The following is a 6360-nucleotide window of genomic DNA, read 5'->3' on the forward strand; positions in this document are numbered from 1 at the left end:
TAATATATGTTTTGTAATTAATGTCTTGTAATTGTATAGTGTTCTGTATAAGTTATTCCAATCGAAGGAGGAGGAAAGATAAATGAAACAGATTTTAATTACCATGTGATTTACTAAGAGTACTCTAGCTCTACTATGTCGTACACTACAGGCGTTTCTTGCTTAATATGTTTTTATGTATAATATTACACTTAACTACTTGTGTCTATGCTCGCATATCGCAATTTCTCCCAAATGTATAATTAATACCATAGATTATTCACGTTCTCGACCAATGACATCGCGTCAATTCAAAGACAAAGTTGTTTTTTTTTTTTATAACAGAAATATTAACCATTCCTTACATCACCTATGCGCCACCAACCATGGGAACTAAGATCTTATGTCCCTTGTGCCTGTGATTACACTGGCTCACTCACCCTTCTAACCGGAACACAAAATACAGAGTACTGTACAGAATATCTGATGAGTGTGTGGTACCTACCCAGACGGGCTTGCACAAAGCCCTACCACCAAGAAAAGGGTTGTGTAAGTTTACTCCTCTTATGATTTGTATAGGCTATAGTGTATTTATTGCTCGAAGTTCAAGAAGACAATAAAACTCTTAAATAATACAATGTTTTATTTAGTATAATTTAACTGTCTGTAGTTGTTTTGATTCGCGAAGAATTTGCTCAAATTGACCATTTGAGCGTTTCGAAAATACTAACATTACCAAATGTATGCAGTACACTAATAATAAAAAGAATTGCCAAGTATTACTGAAATAAATGTGTCTTGTATTTTAAGTGAAAGAAAAACCGTTGGCCTTGATATTTTGGGTATGAGTTTTTTTTTTAATACAGGTAGATGGACGAGCTAATGGGCCACCTGATGTTAAGAAGTAACCAACGCACATAGACACAGACTGCAGCAAGATATCTCCGAACCCTCCTTCTGTACCACGACATCTGTCGTGCGCAGACATTCGCAGAGCAGGTCGTTCACTGGACCTCCACTTACGGGATCTCATCCGGTGCGCTTGATCGCTCTGAGAATGTACGGAGGACCAAGAGATGGCTGCTGCACACGCCACTAGGATACTTCCACTGAATTACCTGACCCCATCGACCCGTCCGTAGTAACGGACGGTGAACAGGACACCGCAGTAGATAGGGCATGGCCCTAGGAACTGCCATCACCACACCCCGACAGGGGGATGCGTAAAATCCAGCTCGAGACACAGACACTGTAATAAATATTAATCATTCCTCTCATGGTTAACGTGCCACCAAAATTGGCAGCTAAAATGTTTGAGTCTTATTATTTAATTACGCTGATTCAGTCAACCTTAAAACTAGGATACATGACTGAGTATTATCGTTTAGGGATTGAATACATGATGAGTGGGTGGTAACTACAAAGATGGGATTGCACAGTCTTAATACCAAGTATTTTAGGTTTCACAAGTATCACTCACTTGCCACAAAGTGAAAAACAAAACGTTTTTTTTCATCAGTAGACAATATGCAATTTCAATGTTAGCCATTAGACCTGATGCAGTCAATGTTTTTAATAAATAAAGATGTACTTATAATATTAATTTATAATAATAATTATGCTTAGCGGTTATTATCTTATGATCGTTTTATTTACATTGCGTTCAGTTCAAATATAACATTAATTAACTTTACACGTATAACGATGTTTAAAACGTTTTAACTTACAAAAAACTTTATCGAGAATAAATATTTTTATTTAGTACAAGGGAAAACTTTAGCTAACTAACTTTAATTTGGAATAAAAATGATCGAATCTATAATTACCTGGTTTGTTATTTATAGTATACTTACAAAATTGTATATACTTTTAGCCGCCCGCGGTTTCGTTAGCGTTTTAGGGGTTGGTCGTCAGGTGCTAGGTATAAAAAAGTTGCCTAAGTCCTTCCTTGTGGTTCAAGCTCGCTTTATCAAATTCGGTTTAGTGGTTTGGCCGTGAAAACGTAAGACAGATAGACAGAGTTACTTTCGCGTTTATAATATTAGCATCTATGAAATAATTTGTTGGTAAAATTAAACATTCACGTACTTAATTGTTTTAAACTCACCTTGGACTTTGCGCCGTAGCAAAACGTGAACTAACGTGCATGCATATTATATAGGAATTGGATGAAATTCTGTCATATATAAGCTCTCAATCGTTGTTTGAAATTTAAAAAAAAATTTGTAGAAAGTAGTTTAGTAAAATAGTCTATGTTTAAATCTCGTTGTCTTTGATTAGTAATCCAGAATCCTATGCTAGTAAGTATCTGCCGGAGGACTCTATAATATAATTACTATATAAGATATCTTTGCGCAGCTTTGGAAACATATGATAGAATTATATTTATTTATTTAATATGGAACTCCAACACAGGTACATATGTAATACAAAAAATACAAGTTAAGACAATAAAACATTAAATGTACCTCCAATTATAGGAGAACACAACATGCACTTATAAAGTATTGAACTCTAAAACAAAACTTAAGAAATAAAAGAAAAAGAAAAAACTAAAACTAATAATTACAAAACAATGAAATAAAATAATTTATCGAAAAGTATTTAACAAATCTAAACTAAACAAAATGTAAACTAAACAAAATGAAAATAAGTTCAGAAACAAATTATAGAAACAAATTTACTTTGACTAACAATTTGCATAAAAGGTTATATGTTACTACTCGTTTATATAACACGAAATATTTAGTTATAGAAATATGCCAACATACGCATGAATAGAACACCAAATACTTGAATAGTTTTATGACTTCTTTACCTGAAATATATTATATTTCAGTTGAATAAATTTTATTTAAATTTTCTCTAAAAAGATATATTATTAGAGAGACGAATAGTATTTTTGAAATATATTCTTTATAATACGTGAACCGTTATTATACAATTATACAAAAAGTATTAAGATCAGTATACATACTACACTTACAAGGAAATGAAACAATGCAGATAAAATGCGAGCGCTCACCGGACCACCTGTTATCAAACTGTTGAAGACGTACATAATATGGACATACCCCAATAAATTATTTAAAATATTCTTTAATCTTTGTATTATCATAAAACTAACGCGACGACTGTTTCTGTGTATTGCAAGACGTATAATGAGATCTAAATTTAAACTAATATAACAATTAACCGATAGAGGTGAATATTAGTATGGTGATAGTTTGGGATGGACTTCGGTCTCTTTTTTTTGTAATACACGCCTCATGGGATTATGTTGGGGGGGGGGGGTGTGTTGATGGTTTAGGTAAAGTTTTATAAATGTCGCGCGTGTAAAGTCCCAGGCTCAGCTAGTTGTCATATAATTGTTATAATTTCGTCGTAAATTACATTCAATTCTTCTCTTCATATATATCTGCACGATTTATGCACGAACTATACGATATATGCACGAAAACAATGGCACATTAACTGTTTCTTAACAGTTAATATGTTCACGAATCAAGTACCTACCTAATATTTAATAAATTTGGAAATTATTTTATTAAATATATCATAGCACGTCAGATAACATGGTTAGTTTTGGATTGACGGAGTAAACAGTGGTATATGCTTCTTGTAGTTCAGATGATTAAAGCCAAATTAATTTTATACAGTGATATATTGCTAAACTACTAGAACAATATAGAACTCTTCCATGTTTAAAATTATATAGCTTTAAAGATATGTATTACAACTAATAAAAACAGTTAATAAAAATAAAATCTTATCAATATCAAACTAGCATCACAAGAATACGAAAAAGGCGAAAGCAAGCGGTATTCGCAGGATGGCCCACATCTGCTCAAAGGGTTGTCTCAGTTATATTACAAGAGTATTCGGTGCCATTGCAACACGCATGCGTGATATGCGATGCGATTTTTGTAAATATTTTCGGAGAAATTTTAACCTGTGTTTTTTCTTTCTTGTTTTTATTTCTTATCTTAAGGTATTTCGCCCAACAGTACAAATAGAAATATAGAATTCGAATATTCCCAATATATTAAGGTATTGCATCACATTCACGTCACATCCAATTATATACACGAATAAAAATTTCTCGAAACAGTTCTTCCGATATCCTATGAAAATCTGAACTAAATAATGTTTTGTTGTTTTTTTTTTAAACCATATCTCTAATATGCCCGTGACCTAAATTCGTTAGATCAGGGCAAAAATATATAAAAATTTAGATCGTCCTTAATTTAGAATAATATTATTTCATCAAAAAACCTGCTACGTATAATACACAATATATTTACGTTATAACCTAAACTTAGTGACGCTTGCTGAGATTGAGATCATTTTCGATTAAGATCCACGTGTATTACCGGCGGACCATATTTTATTTAAACTGACTATTTCAAATTTCATATATTTTTTCATGATTTAATTGCATATATATATATATGTATACTCGTAATTAAAACTTATTTAAGCCAAAGCGAACATATTGCTAGCGAGTGCAATTTTTTTCGTCTAAATGCCAGACTTGTGAGGCTGCAGCACTATGAGGTCTTGGATCTAAATTCAATAATCTCAATCTCAATCTCAATCAATCTCAATAAAAGTAATTTGCGTTTTTCTTTTAAGGAATTCTCAGTAGCAGCCCGAAGATGGGAAGCCATGTCTTAAAATTGATCAGTAATATTTATTTGATCTAACCTTTTTCACTAATTACCTACACGTGCGATTCACGTGTTGACGTTGTTAGAATATGCAAGAGATACATTAAATTCAAATTTACAAAATTTTAAAACATGTGTTAACTATTATTTTTACGTTTCATCACACTGACCTACAATTACATCGACGCGTGCGCAGTGTCATTACACGCATGTAAAATTAATATTATCGCGTGACATAATAAAATGGCGAGTTAATATTAATATCAACGTTTCCTGTTATATCAAAACTATTATTATAACGTACAACTATTTGTCAGTCTCACTAACGTTATGCTTGATCGGACCCAGGTATAACATTTCAAAACCTAGTAACTGACAATGTTACACAAGTTAACATTGTCAGTTACAAGGTTTTAAAATATTTTATGATAATAAATAAGTGAAAAAATATTTTGCAAAGATCGTCGCGCTCGTTGTTAGAAATATTTCAAAGTCGAATTAAAGCGTAACGCTACAACTTATAAGTAACTAAAAAATTCAATTCTTAGCTTAGTTTAAGGGAAATTATGTGACAGAAGATAAATCTCTCTTTGCGTGAAAAACGTTTGATATGGGAATTATATTACATTTTTTTTTTTATAATAAAATATTACTCTCATGTAATCTAAAGAAATATCACTTCTATCAATTTATTTTACTTAGAATTAGAGCAAAAAAATCTTTAGTTCAATGTCACGACACAACTACAAATTTCATTAAAACTCAACAAACTATAATTATTGCTAGATATACAAGATTTTATGTCATTTTTTTGGTTATTTTGTATATTACCATGTTTTGAAATTGTCTAGACGTGTTAAGTAATAGCCACGAGTGTCACGTGGCTTAATTTATTTACGAAATGCAATGATAAATGGCATGCGACACCTGCAGCGTGCAAATTGAATGAGTGTTTTAAATGTACCGTGTTATTGTTGCCGACTTAATAAAACAACTTCCCAAATGGTTCTATTTTAAATACTCAAAAAAGTAATACTTTTGTTTTCTATTTACCCAGAGTCAATAACTTCTCAGACATTGTATGTTATATGTTGTATGTTGTATAATGATTATGTATAATTGTACGATAGCTTATGATGACAAATTACTACATAAGTAATAAAAATATATTTAATCTGAGCGCCATTTAGTGAGCACTGGTATAAAAGATTACTGGTATAAAACCTCTTTTGAGGTTAACGTTTTATTGTAACTCGGTATTGTTTATTTCGATCGGTAATTTAATAAACAAGATGGTTTGAAAAATACACCTAAAGAAATAAATATATGTGAAATGATAAGTTATTTACGTTCTTATGGATTGTAAAATTAAGTTTTTTTTTATTGAGTAATACTAACACAAACTCGTACCATGTATTCGGTTGATTCTTAATAATCGTTCTTTTTTATCTGTGGTATAAAAACAATAATTAGAGAACATAAATTGCTTAATCAAACTTAACTGATGAATAAAATGGAAGTAAATACAATTTTAACTAGGAATATTTAAATACTGTTTATGACAATACATCTACGGAATATTGAATACGGTCTCGACTCACCCCACTTTAAAGTTCGAAATTTTGTAAGTATTTCGAACATTTCGATTATGTAAAAAAATAGCAACTCCATTAAATAAATGCCTATTCTTTATATTATGGATTTGAAATTA

The sequence above is a fragment of the Vanessa tameamea genome, chromosome 22, assembly GCF_037043105.1.
Source record: "Vanessa tameamea isolate UH-Manoa-2023 chromosome 22, ilVanTame1 primary haplotype, whole genome shotgun sequence".
Classification (NCBI taxonomy): Eukaryota; Metazoa; Arthropoda; class Insecta; order Lepidoptera; family Nymphalidae; genus Vanessa; species Vanessa tameamea.